Source organism: Notolepis coatsorum, assembly GCF_963971535.1.
Source record: "Notolepis coatsorum genome assembly, chromosome: 2".
Taxonomy (NCBI): Eukaryota; Metazoa; Chordata; class Actinopteri; order Aulopiformes; family Paralepididae; genus Notolepis; species Notolepis coatsorum.
This window is the reverse complement of record NC_140166.1, coordinates 22828958-22844473: the sequence shown is the minus strand read 5'-3', so window position 1 is coordinate 22844473 and position 15516 is coordinate 22828958.

Below are 15516 nucleotides of genomic sequence, written 5' to 3'. Positions count from 1 at the left end.
TCAGATCGGGGTCCCTTAGACAATATCTTTGATTTGAGAACCACTGCTCTAAACAACCACGGTATCCTCTTCAGAGGCCCACGTAGAGTCCCTCCTTACTGCTTAGTATTGAAAAGGCCATGTGACCAATTGATCAGATTACATTCCTCAGGGGTCATCTGAAAATAGTATAGGCTTTAATTTGATTTCGCTCACTCCTTCAGTCCCGGGTCGTAAGGTAACCTCTGCTGTGGGCTTAAAGGGGAAATCCACCCCGTAGCTACAAACCACCGTCGAAAGATATCACAACGTTGGGTTGTTATAATGAGATTTCAGTCGTTTGTTGAAAATCATATTTATTAAAAAAGATAATTGTTGAGGATATTCATTGTAATATCCAAGTACAATTAAACTCCATTTAGAAAAACAAATGCTAAATAGTTATTTGTATATTAATCACCCATGGTGATTTAACTAGGACACAATGACAGTATCCATGGTGATTTAACTAGGACACAATGACAGTATTCATGGTGATTTCACTAAGACACTATGACAGTATCCATGGTGATTTAACTAGGACACTATGACAGTATCCATGGTGATTTAACTAGGACACAATGACAGTATTCATGGTGATTTCACTAAGACACTATGACAGTATCCATGGTGATTTAACTAGGACACTATGCCAGTATCCATGGTGATTTAACTAGGACACAATGACAGTATCCATGGTGATTTAACTAGGACACAATGACAGTATTCATGGTGATTTCACTAAGACACTATGACAGTATCCATGGTGATTTAACTAGGACACTATGACAGTATCCATGGTGATTTAACTAGGACACAATGACAGTATCCATGGTGATTTAACTAGGACACTATGACAGTATCCATGGTGATTTAACTAGGACACAATGACAGTATCCATGGTGATTTAACTAGGACACAATGACAGTATTCATGGTGATTTCACTAAGACACTATGACAGTATCCATGGTGATTTAACTAGGACACTATGACAGTATCCATGGTGATTTAACTAGGACACAATGACAGTATTCATGGTGATTTCACTAAGACACTATGACAGTATCCATGGTGATTTAACTAGGACACTATGACAGTATCCATGGTGATTTAACTAGGACACAATGACAGTATCCATGGTGATTTAACTAGGACACAATGACAGTATTCATGGTGATTTCACTAAGACACTATGACAGTATCCATGGTGATTTAACTAGGACACAATGACAGTATCCATGGTGATTTAACTAGGACACAATGACAGTATCCATGGTGATTTAACTAGGACACAATGACAGTATCCATGGTGATTTAACTAGGACACTATGACAGTATCCATGGTGATTTAACTAGGACACAATGACAGTATCCATGGTGATTTAACTAGGACACAATGACAGTATCCATGGTGATTTAACTAGGACACAATGACAGTATCCATGGTGATTTACTTGGGATATGGGTACATTTTCTGATTCAGAGCTGTAAGGCTATATTAAAAAATAAATAAATGTAACAACTCAAACAAAAATTCTGTGAACCCGCAGATTCGGTCAGTACTTCAGTGTCAACGGACCAACTCTAAAAAGTGGACCGACTCTGTCTGTGTTTCTACATACTGACTGTAACTGTGTAACATACTGAATTACTGACTAACTGTCTAACATACTGACTGTAACTGTGTAACATACTGACTTACTGACTAACTACCGTATGTAACATACTGACTGTAACTGTCTCAGATAACTGGAATGGCACAATATAAATGCCATTTAAGTAACAATGCAGTCGCCAACATGTAATAATAATAATATTAATAATAAACCTGCAGGCCACTTAGCCGGACAGGCCACCAGGAAAATGCCAGGTGCTCCTGATGGCCAGTCTATGCCTGATCTCAGTCAATTAGTTATGATGGTCTCTGTTCTGATAGTGTATACAAGGGTGTACCACAGGGCTCTGTTCTAGGTTCTCTTTTATTCACTATATAAACAATCATTTAAAATGGTGTTCAGGTTACAAATTGGAAAAATATCCCTTTTATAACTTCATAATCATCATTGACCTCATAGACCAGTAATCTCACTCACTTACTCATTCCGTCACTCACAGTTAGCCATTCTGCCCCCAGTGGAGGCCAGTTCAATCTATGACCCTGTGTCTTTTTTCTCCCCGAGACCTCCACTACTTTTGATTATAACCGTCTTATTTCTGTGTAATGACTGATGACCCCTCAGTAAAAGAAACACACAGACGGGCCTTCTTCTCTCTCTATCTGTTCAGCAGTCATTGATTTCGATGGTGACCTCTCACCTCAGCAGTGGAATCCCTCACTGAATAAAATCACCTCCCGGTCGTCGAGAAGGGGATCTGCACCGCTGGTCTGAAAGAAGCCTCCCACTCCGTCGATACCAATTAGTAACTCCTGCACGCGGCTGCAAATGCAGAGTCCGTACACATTCATTAAATGGCTTCATATTTTTCTTTACCTCTTGCCAGGAACATCTTGATTGCTTGCGATGCGTAACTCAAGGCTGACTACGTTGTTTACCTTTGATGAGAAAGGGTCAACCTTTGGGACGAGGTTCACGGAGCATCTTGTAATGTTGTGTCTGGTGGTCTGGATTGTTTAGATTAGATTAGATTAGATGCAACAAATAATATTTTTTTGAAAGGTGTTATATAGATAGAGTTATTATTATTCATTATTATTATAATATTGTAAAAAAATATATATGCATTGAAATGTCTGTAAATCTAGACAACATTGAAAATGAGGGTGACCTCAATTGTCCTTTTGGAGAATAAATAAAGGTTTGAATTTAATTTAATTAGATTAAATTAGATTAGATTAAAATGTATTGTTATTATACAGCACGTACAGTGAAAATAAGTTTGGCATCCAACCAGAGTGTACAGGTGATTAAACTGGGTATAAAAAAAAAATAAAAAATGAGTACTACTGAGTAATAGTGCTAATCAGATGTATGTAGCCTACAGAGTTGTAGTATTAATATGTACAATGATACAGGTATAAAGACACTATGGTAGTAAGTCATACTGGTCAGCAGTGTAACTAGTAAGAGTAGGTACTGTAAGGGTGTACAGATATAGATATAGTATCTACAGATGTGTAAAAAGGATTATATGCAGGTAAATTCAGACAGTTATGGATATATATATATGTACTGTACATGCGGTACATATAAATACTAAGGCTGTCAAAGTCAACACGTTATTAACTATTAACGCACAATTCTTTTAACGCCACTATTTTTTTTTTTTTTTTTAACTTTCTTTTTTAGCGTTTATCGCTTTTCTGGTCAAGCATGACCGACAGAAACAGGTTGAAATGGGATGTAGAGCAGGGGAAGACATTCTGAGAAATGACGGCGGGTCCGGGAATCGAACTCGTGTCCCCCAGATCCGTGACGAGCACGGTTTTCCCCGACGCAGAAATAGCGCCGAGATATGCGGTGAGCTACGGGAGCTCCCAATGCCACTATTTTTTTAACGCAAGATTACGTTTTTTTTTTTTTTTTTTTTTCACTCATGTGTATTATTGATACTCTCATTGATACTATGTTTGTTTCTGACTCAAAGTGTGTGTGTGTGTATGTGTGTGTGTGTGTGAGAGAGAGAGAGAGAGAGAGAGAGAGAGAGAGAGAGAGAGAGAGAGAGAGAGAGAGAGAGAGAGGGGGGGGGTGAGAGATATGAGGAAGGGGCAAGAGAGAAAGAGAGCTGGGAGATGCACACTTTATTCATTGTTTTAAATAATTATTTTCTTTTAAGTTATTTTGTGCATCACTCTGTTTTGAATTTGATGCAAATTTGCAATGCATGAGGGTCATCCTTTTGTGTTAAATGGCTGCATAAAGCAAGCATTTGTTGACTCGTGTTGATAAGAGTATCAAAACTTAAAAAAATTCCGTAGATTTATAACAGATACAAAATATTAACTATATTAATATTAACGAGTTAACTATGGACAATCATGTGATTAATCAGATTAAATATTTTAATCGATTGACAGCCTTAATAAATACATAAATGTATATATACGGTATATACAGCAACCAAGTTAATTTGAACATATTCCCCAAGAATATCTTCAAACATGGTGGTTTCTTTTTCTTTTCTTTTTTTTAAATACATCACAGGTGCAGATAAAAGATATAAAAGTGCTGTCGCTGTTTACAGGGTGCTGTTTGAGGTAAGTGTCGATGGTGCGAAAGCTTATTGCAGGACTTGCTTCTTTCCCCAGGCCGGTTCAAGGACGTGCCGGAGCATAAGAGGCATAAGAGACATTAGAGACATAAGAGAAAATGTTCTGTAGGTTATGTAGGAGCGAAATGAAAAAAAAGACACCTTGGGTTTTCTGCAGGAGCATTATTGAGTAGATGCGAGGATGAAGGCGAACCAGTGAAAGGAATGTCGTCGATTCAACAAGAGTTTGAAGGCCGCGTTGGACAATCACAGGCAACCCAGACATAATTACAATTTGTCATCCAATAGAATGGCCATTGTGACCATTTGAATGGAGCATTTTCCCAATAGTTCTGGTGTAATGGGAACGACTGTGAAGAACGTCTTGCCATTTTGTGTTCTCATCTATCCGCTTTTCTCAGTGATGCAATGTGAGAGAATGTTTTTTTTTTTTTATCTCGTTCAAATGTTATTCTTCCTCGACATCAGATTTGTGGAAGACGCTTCCGAAGGGTAAGTACGGTGAAAACAGACTGAACCAACTGGAAAGTACATGATATCAAAAGAAGCTTGTGGCATGAAAGGGAATAGAGCTTTGTTAGATACAGAAGCTCCTGAAGCCACTGATATTCAGTATCGTTGTCACGCTGTGATGCAAACAGTCACAGCCTGTTTCAGTTCAGTAGGCCTACTTAAACCTCTTAGATCACTGATGATCACGTTTCTGTTATCTGCTGTGGGGGGGGACTGCCTCTGTTAAGATAAGATGAGATAAGATAAGATACAGTAAGATAAGATAAGATATAGTAAGATAAGATAAGTTAAGATAAGATAAGATACAGTAAGATAAGATAAATAAGACAAGATCAAATGTAGTAAGATAAGATAAGTTAGGATAAGATGAGACAAAATAAGATAAGATCAAATAAGACAAAATAAGATACAGTAAGATAAGTTACGATGAAATAAGATAAGACACAATAAGACAGGAGAGGGAGATGAGTTACCAAATGTGTTACCCTATCTATCAATAATATCACTTTGTTACTCTATCAATAATATCACTGCTAATCAGATGTATGTAGCCTATAGTTGTAGTATTAATATGTACAATGATACAGGTATAAAGACACTATGGTAGTAAGTCATACTGGTCAGCAGTGTAACTAGTAAGAGTAGGTACTGTAAGGGTGTACAGATATAGATATAGTATCTACAGATGTGTAAAAAGGATTATATGCAGGTAAATTCAGACAGTTATGGATATATATATGTACTGTACATGCGGTACATATAAATACTAAGGCTGTCAAAGTTAACGCGTTATTAATATTAACTATTAACGCACAATTATTTTAACGCCACTATTTTTTTAACGCAAGATTCGCGTTTTTTTTTTTTTTTTACTTCACTCAGGTGTATTATTGATACTCTCATTGATACTATGTTTGTTTCTGACTCAAAGTGTGTGTGTGTGTGTGTGTGTGAGAGAGAGAGAGAGAGAGAGGAGAGAGAGAGAGAGAGAGAGAGAAAGATAAGATACGATGAAATAAGATAAGACACAATAAGACAGGAGAGGGAGATGAGTTACCAAATGTGTTACCCTATCAATAATATCACTTTGTTACTCTATCAATAATATCACTGTGATCTCTGAACCGGTGAGACATATGTTACCGTACTGTATATATAAATAATATCATTATGTACAGTATGTATAATATACACACTCTATCAATAATATCACTATGTACAGTATGTATAATATACACTATCAATAATATCACTGTAGTATGTATGATATACACACTCTATCAATAATATCACTGTACAGTATGTATAATATACACACTCTATCAATAATATCACTGTACAGCATGTATAATATACAAACACTATCAATAATATCACTATGAACAGTATGTATAATATACACACTATCAATAATATCACTATGTACCGTATGTATAATATACACTATATCAATAATATCACTATTTATAGTATGTATAATATACACACTCTATCAATAATATCACTGTACAGCATGTATAATATACACTCAATAATATCACTATGTAGAGTATGTATAATATACACACTATCAATAATGCCACTATGTACAGTATGTATAATATACACTATATCAATAATATCACTATGTACAGTATGTATAATATACACACTCTATCAATAATATCACTATGTACAGTATGTATAATATACAGACTATCAATAATATCACTATGTACAATATGTATAATATACACTATCAATAATATCACTATGTACAATATGTATAATATACACTATCAATAATATCACTATGTACAATATGTATAATATACAGACCCACTAGGCCAAATCTGAAAGATAACTCTAGGTCTACCTTAATTGACTTAATCTGTTCCAATAGGAGTGACAAAATTCTTATTTAGTGATCATTGCCCTATAGCGTGTATCAGAAACACTCTATCAAAAACACAATCTCTCACTGTTATCAAATATTATCAATTTCCGTAGGTATAGTTTTTTTTTTTTTTTTTTTTACCTTTTCCACATTGATATTCACTTCTAAAATCCCTGTTGACATCTCTTTCACAAACATGCACCTTTCAGAAAATGTTGAATAAAAGATAGATTAACCCCTTGGTTTAAGCCCGAATTGTCATCTTTATTTAGGGAAAGGAACAGAGCCTGGTCACTCACCAGACACATTCAAAACTGTGCTGCTATGGATCCTGATGAGAGTGCGGAAATATGAACACATCACACCCATACTCCATTCCCTACACTGGCTCCCCGTCTCCTTCAGGATTGAATACAAGGTCTCGCTCCTCACCCATCAGTGCATCCACAGCAACGCCCCCTCCTATCTAAAGGAACTCATCGCTCCCCCGACCTCCACCCGCTCCCTCCGCTCTGGACACTCAAACACACTCCAACCCATACACAGGACACACCTTCTGCTCAGCTGCTGTTTCTTCCATTTCATTGGTTGTTTTATTCATTTTAATTGTTTTTATTCATTTTATTTTTTATCTTTATCTCCTGTAGCACTTTGAGATTGTCACAAATATAAAGTGCGTTACAAATTTAATTTATTATTATTATTATTATTATTATTATTATTATTATTATTATTATTATTATTATTATTATTATTATTATTATTATTATTATTATTATTATTATTAGTAGTAGGGCAGTGAATTCTAGCAGAAATAGGGTTACTGTGCACTCGCCTACACTGGCGGACTCAGGGGTGCCCCCACAGTTGAAAAACGTGTGCTAAAGTGCCCTTTTGAGTGGCGAAAAATTAGAGGGTGTGCTTCATTGGTGCTCTTCCAATGGTCTAAACTTGACCATGTGCCCCCACAGTTGAAAAACATCACGCAAAAGTGCCCTTTTGAGTGCTTTTGTGCCCCACGGTTAATAATGTCATGCAAAAGTGCCCTTTTGAGTGGAAATAATTTGAGGATGTGCCCTATTGGTGCCCCTCTAATGGTTAAACGTGACCATGTGCCCCCACCCACAGTTGAAAACATTGCGCTAAAGTGCCCTTTTGAGTGGCAAAAGCGAGAGGACGTGCCCTATTGGTGCCCCTCCAATGGTTAAACTTGACCATGTGCCCCCACAGTTGAAAATATTGCGCTAAAATGCCCTGAGTGTCGAAAATGAGAGGACATGCCCATTGGTGCCCTTCCAATGGTCTAAACTTGACCATGTGCCCCCACAGTTGAAAACATCGCGCTAAACCTAAAGTGCCCTTTTGAGTAGCAAAAGCGAGAGGACGTGCCCATTGGTGCACTTGACTATGACTATGCACTTAAACTTGACTATGTGCCCCCACAGCTGAAAACATCACGCTAAAATGGCATTTTGAGTGGCGAAAATGAGAGGACGTGCCCATTGGTACCCTTCCAATGGTCTAAACTTGACCCAGATGGTTAAATAATGTCACACAAAAGTGTTCTTTTTGAGCAGCCCTGTCACTACAATATTCCACCCATTTAAATGTTCAGTTTTAGACGCATCCCTACTTGAATGTTCAGATGCCAGAGGGCTTAATGCAGTCTGAGCTCAGCTGTAACCCTGCATCCTACTGCTGTGTGTGAGGTGGGTAATACAGCAAGCTTTCTTTGAAGTTGCAACAAGAAGGACAAGAAGGCCCTACAGAGAGTGGTGCGCTCAGCCGAGCGTACCACTGGTATTGCACTACCACCCCTGCAGGTCCTATACAACAAGAGGTGCAAATCCAGAGCCTGCAGAATAATGAAAGACCCTCACCACCCCAACAACAGCCTGTTCAAGCTGCTGCGGTCAGGCAAACGCCTACGAACACCAGCAACTAGGACAGAGAGACTTCGGCTCAGCTTCTTCCCCCAGGCCATCAGAGCCTTGAACACTGAACTCTCCACACACAAGCACACATGAGCACACACACAACACACACACTGTACACGCTCACACACTAGCAGCCACTTTAACATGAGCACACACACACTCATGCTGCACACGCTCACACTTATGGTCACTTTACAAAAGGAAAGGTCACTTTAAGAATAGTATAGTATAACTTGAGATTGTATAATATAGCATTGTATAGCAGTGTACATAAAGACCCAGTGCCTCATCCGTAGCTAACAGTGTATTGCACTACCACAGGACCTAGCATGTCCTACCATGCTCTGTAAATAACTCATGTACATATACCGATATGCCCTACTTTGTTTACTTGTTTTATTGCACAATGTCGTTCTATTGGATTATTATTATATATTACTATTGTATTATGCACAATCGTTGCAGTCAAGACCCCCCACATTTCATTGTATACTTACTTGTATGCCGTGACAAATAAAACTCTTGACTTGACTTGACAGATTGAGTTTGTTTTTACCAATTATGCATTACTACTAATGTATGTACACTGCAAGTGCTTTTATTGATGGCAGTATGTTTTAGCCTAGGCTAGCTGTATTACTACTGTAATACTGTAGCTAGCTAACTAAACAGGTACCTTGCTTAGCTGATTCTCATGTTCAAGTTTCTTTATTATTTGTCATACAGAAATACAGAATACTTTGCATGAAATGTTTCTTTCTGTTTCACTCCTGAGAGTGTGCTAGATAATAATAAGATAGTATAAATAAGTATAATAAGTAAAAGAGAGTCAAGATTCTATGCTAACATGTGTTCTCAATTTAGAAACAAAGTGTACAAATTATTTTTGGATTATTTGCACAAAACATACCCATAGCACTTTAAAGTTCAGTGTGAATGGGCGGCTACGTGGTGCAGTGGGCTAGGCGCTCACCACGAATACTGGAGACGCTGGGTTCGCCTGTTCGAGCCCAGCACTCCACATTGCTTTCAGTTTAACTGGTCGTCCGTACTAATACACATTGGCCGTATTAGGGGGTGGGAAACTGATGGGTGGGGATCGGGCGTTGTGGACAGCGACTCCTACAGGTCGGTTGGTGCGCCTGCGCAGTAGAATCAGGAAGCGATGGGGGCGGCGCCCCTCCAAAGCGCAGACCCTTGACGCTGAAAGATCGCGCCGCGCAGGTGAAAAGATGCGACTGCTGTTACCTCGAGTATCGGAGGGGACTAGTGCTATGTATGACTTAGTCCACATTGCAGCCGGCTTGTGGGAGGCAAGAAACAGCGTTCGAGACAGGGGAGGGTTGAATTGGATGATACGAAATTGGGATGGGAGAAAAATAGAAAATGGGAGAAAAAGTGGATAAAAAAAAAGTTCAGTGTGAATTGCTTTTTAAAGCTAATTTAAGAGTGGTAGTAAACCCCAAAATTGGCCATTTTAGTTTTAGTTTTTGAGGACTGCATACTTTTTTTGCAAACCAAAATACTATACTTTATACTTATACCACATGCATGAGCCTGGTCTCTTTTTTGAAAGATGACATTCTGGAGTTTCTGATCAAATAAGGACAACTCACCTTTAGTGCTAATGAAATAGAGTAACATAGGTCTGAACTTGAGTTGTAGAAAAACGTGTTACTCACGTTTTTCTGTAGTAGTCCAGAAGTCGTTTTTCCCCAGAATGGCTGGAGGCTTAAAAAACACCCGAGATCCATAGCCTGAAGTCTTACGTAGATCATAAAAATCCGTTCAGAAATGAGTGATTAGGAGTGATTTTGGTAAATTGTGTACAAAAGAAAAGCTCAGTTTTCTCATAGACTTCAACTAATTCTGCGGTTTTTCTCTTTCTGTTTTCGCTCGTGACTTTTCACCTAGATCCCTGATTCGTACATCCCCAGGGTATCATTGTGGGGTGTATCATTGGGGTGGGGTATCATTGGAAAGCCACACTCATTGGCTACAACCCTGTCCAATCATTTTCGAGATCGCCAAATGAGTGACGGAACTAGAGCCCCAAGAGTCGGGAGTAGTATTTGCGCAATACCGTGTACTTCGTGCAAGCCTCACATATCGGCATGTAACTCGAGAACTGCTGAACGGATTTTGTCACCTGAAAGGGCTATCGACAGGCAACTAACCGAGCCACTAGAGGTCGCCAAAGTGCAGGTGGGCTAATCGTCCTCAAGAGGGCCCACATGTGGGCTCCCACCTGATAAGAGGTTTTAAAAGTGGGTTTAGCATTGGCCTATATTTTATGATTACAGAATGCCAAGGAGAGAAAGAAATCGGAAGAATATTAAAAAGCAGCTGATAAATGCTCTTTGAAAAATTGGGGATACATGTACAAGCTTGTCTCACAGACCCATAGTTTGGATTATAACTGAGAATATGGTGCTAACATGGTCAATAATGCTTATTTTGGACAGACAATTGTGTCTTAAACATTTAAATTGACCAACCATAGACCCTTTTTATTCCAATCAAGGCAAGAGGGCTAGTGGTGGTAGTACTATATGACATATTATTGTATAATACAATTATAACATTGTAGGCTACAGTACAAATATTATATACAGTACAATTATATTACTATTATAAAACAAATATTATTTGCTCCACCTTAGATAAAGACAGTACAGACAATGAAGATGAAGATATGCAAGAGGGAAATAATGATATCAGGAAGAGAGATGGTGAAGAAGTGGAGGAAAGAGAAAATGCAGATGATTCTATGGAGATAAATTATGAAGAAGTGGAGGAAAGAGAAATGCAGATGATTCTATGGAGATAAATTATGAAGAAGTTGAGGAAAGAGAATGCAGATGATGCTATGGAGAGAAATGATGATGAAGACGGTCATGGAGATGCTAAAGAAAGCGAGGATGAAAATGATGATAGGGAGAGAAATTATTCAAACGACAACAAATAACTTGAATGCTCTCCTGTTGCCATTCAAATATCCCACTGATCCAGCCAGTATCCAGGTACAATATATTAACTTTAATGGAGAGAATGGGGTAGATAGAGAGGGGGGAGGGAGATAGAAGAGAGAATGAGAGGACAGGATGAGAGAAGGAGAGGAGAGGACATGAGGAGAGAAGGAGAGGACAAGAGGAGAGAAGGGGAGTACAGGAGGAGAGATGGGGAGTACAGGAGGAGAGAAGGGGAGTATAGGAGGACAGAAGGAGGGCAGGAGGGGAGAAGGAGAGTTAGGAGAGAGAGAAAGGAAGAAGCTCAACGGCACTCAAATGAACTGTTAAACTGTTTTATATCCTGTAAAATATATGTTGTAAATAGCTTTTAAAGAATAGGTTCACTATTTTTCAACCAAGACCATATTAAAATGCTGTTTCTGTTATGGTTTGACACCGACCCCAAACGCAACGACACAAGAGAGTAGGATTCAGAGTTGCCAAAAACAAGGGCTTGTTTATTAAGACTAAATAAACAGCACAGACTTGGAAGAGTTCAAACAAAGACTGGAATACAAGCAAGGATGAATGTTGCTGCTCTGCAGCTTCTCCCGGGATGGTAGCCAGGGGAAGCAGACGCTGACGTCAGAGCCGCTCTGCAGACTTCTCTCGGCAGAATCTCCGAGGTGGTTGCGGGACCGAGAGAGAGAGAGGGAGCGAGTTAACTCAGAGTGCAGGTGGAACAGAGCAGGTGAACAGGAGAGGTGACTTGTACCCGAAAACAGAGTTATCCAAGTGACTGAATCTTCGGTGTAAAAACACACTGTGAGTAACGTTCCAAACACAATCCCAAGTGATAGATATCTTCGGTGCAAAATAAACACTGTGAGCGAAGTCCCAAAAATACAAATCCAATGTGATAATATCTTCGGTGTGTAAACACACAGTGGGAGATGTTAGGCCAAAATATTATCCCAATGAAACAATCCAAAAAAGGCTAAACGCTGGGTGAGTGACTGTCTGATAAAAAGCTGGAAATCTTCAGTGTTATATAAACACACGAAAAACGGAATTGTATCAAAGACAGTCATAAAAAACTCACCCAGGCGTTGTGCGTAAAGAGCGTTGGAACAGAATGGAGCGAGCGCGTCGCCTCTGGGAAAGGGTGTCCAAGAGGAATGCTTCTTGAATATCCTGGAGGCAAAGCACAGGGAAACAACAGCAGGCAGCAGGAACGGCGAATGCAACTGAAATATCAAAACGATCCAACAAAACTTGAATGGGGAAACGGGGTATAAATAATACGGGAATGCTTAATTGACAAGCAGTGACAGCTGAGGGATGTGATTGATAAGCGTGTGGACGGGGGAGAACCAATCAACGACGTCTCTGGGAAGAAGCGTGTGAATAGGGGAATGAAATGATTAACAGAAAACGAATGGAAACAGAGCGAGTAGGCTTAAAGGAACGGAGCGAGTAAGTGAGCAAAGGACAAAAACCTCACAGTACCCCCCCCTCCACGGGAGCCACCCGGCGACCAGGCCGACCCGGCTCGTCAGGATGGGCACGATGGAAGTCAGTGATCAAGCCGGGATCCACGATGAGCTGCCGGGAGACCCAGCTACGCTCCTCAGGGCCGTAACCCTCCCAGTCCACCAGGTATTGGAACCCCCGGCCCCGCCGACGAACGCCCATCAACCGGCGGACCTGCCACTGGGGGTGACCATCCACCAACACGGGAGGCGGAGGATCAGGAGCTGGAGGCATAAGGGGACTGAGGGAGACGGGCTTAACCCGGGAGACATGGAACACGGGGTGAATGTGCATGGACGCAGGAAGTTTCAGGCGTAGGGCCGCCGGACTGAGTACCTTCAGGACCTCGAAAGGTCCGACGAAACGGGGGTTGAGCTTCTTGGCCGAGGACCGAAGCGGGAGGTCCTTTGCGGAGAGCCACACCCTCTGCCCAGGGAGGTAAGTCGGCGCAGGAACCCGGCGCCGGTCGGCACCACGACAGGCGCGCTCAGATGTCCGGAGCAGCGCGGTCCTGGTGATCTCCCAAACTCGTCGGCAGCGGTCGAGGTGGTCCTGCACGGAGGGAACTGCCACTTCCGCCTCCTGTGCGGGGAAAAGAGGGGGTTGGTAGCCCAGGGAAACCTCAAAAGGTGAGAGGCCGGTGGCGGAACTGACCATTGAATTGATGGAGTATTCAACCCAGGGAAGGAAACGGCTCCAGGATGCCGGTCTCTCGGCTGCCACACACCGAAGAGCAGACTCCACGCTCTGGTTCATCCTCTCCGTCTGTCCGTTAGTCTGGGGATGATAACCAGAGGAAAGACTGACCGTCGCCCCCAATCCCTTGCAAAAGGCCCGCCATACCTGGGAGGTGAACTGGGGCCCCCGGTCAGAGACGATGTCCTGGGGAAACCCATGAAGGCGGAACACGTGGTGAGTCAGGAGGTCCGCCGTCTCGGCCGCCGAGGGAAGCTTGGAAAGGGCCACGAGGTGAACCCCCTTGCTGAATCGATCCACCACGGTCAGAAGGCAAGTGTTCCCCTGGGAGGAGGGAAGACCTGTGACGAAGTCTAGCGCCACATGTGACCAAGGACGGCTTGGAACGGGAAGTGGCTGTAAGAACCCGGAGGGTGCCTGGTGTGAGGCCTTGCTGCGGGCACAGACCGCGCAGGCCAATACGAACTCCTTGACGTCGTTCCGCATGGTGGACCACCAGAAACGACGAGCCAGGAAGGAGAACGTGCGATGGACGCCAGGGTGGCAGGCGAACCGGCTGGTATGGCCCCAAAGCAGTACCCGGGACCGGACAGAGTCGGGGACGAAGAGACGATGAATAGGAACGTTGCTTGGAGCACACTGGAAGCGTAGGGCACGTCTAACCACACCCTCGATGCCCAAGGTGATGGCTCCAACCACTCGGGCCTTCGGGAGGATGGGAGTAGGGTCCTCAGAGGGTGGAGCCCCCTTGGAGTGTAACCGGGACAGGGAGTCGGCCTTCGTGTTGCGGGAACCGGGGCGGAAGGTCAGCGAGAAGTCGAACCGACTGAGGAAACTGGCCCATCTCGCCTGCCGACCGTTGAGGCGCCTGGAAGCGCGGATGAACGTCAGGTTCTTGTGGTCTGTCCAGATGGTAAAAGGCTCCTCGGCCCCCTCTAGCCAATGACGCCACTCCTCCAACGCAGCCACGACCGCCAGCAGCTCCCGATTGCCGGTGTCGTAGTTCCTCTCGGCAGGGAGGAAACGACGCGAGTAGAAGGCGCAAGGATGTACCTTCTGGTCCGAAAGAGAACGTTGGGATAGGACAGCGCCCAGTCCAGTATCCGAGGCGTCCACCTCCACAATGAACTGTCTCTTGGGGTCAGGGTGGAGCAGGATAGGGGCGGAAGTGAACCCCTTCTTGAGGGAGCGGAACGCAGCACATGCCGCTGGGGACCAGTCGAACGGCAGAGCGGGGGAGGTCAGCTTGGTAAGTGGCTCCGCCACTTGACTGTAGTTCCGGATGAACCTTCGGTAGAAGTTGGCGAACCCGAGGAAACTCTGTAACTCCTTCCGAGTGGTGGGTTCAGGCCAATCCTCCACAGCTTGGATCTTGCGAGGATCCGCTCGGGTCAAGCCCTTCTCAACGATGAAGCCCAGGTAGTCGACGGAGTCGGAGTGGAAACGGCACTTCTCCGCCTTGACGAAGAGCCGATTGTGGAGGAGGCGCTCCAGCACACGGCGGACATGCTGGATGTGTTCCTCGAGGGTCCTGGAGAAGATGAGGATGTCGTCCAGGTACACCACCACGAACACCTCCAGCATGTCACGAAGGACGTCGTTCATGAGTGCCTGGAATACCGCCGGGGCGTTGGTGAGGCCGAACGGCATCACTAGGTACTCGTAGTGACCCCTGGGGGTCTTGAAGGCGGTCTTCCATTCATCGCCCTCACGGATACGGACAAGGTGGTAGGCACTCCGGAGGTCCAGCTTGGTGAAGAC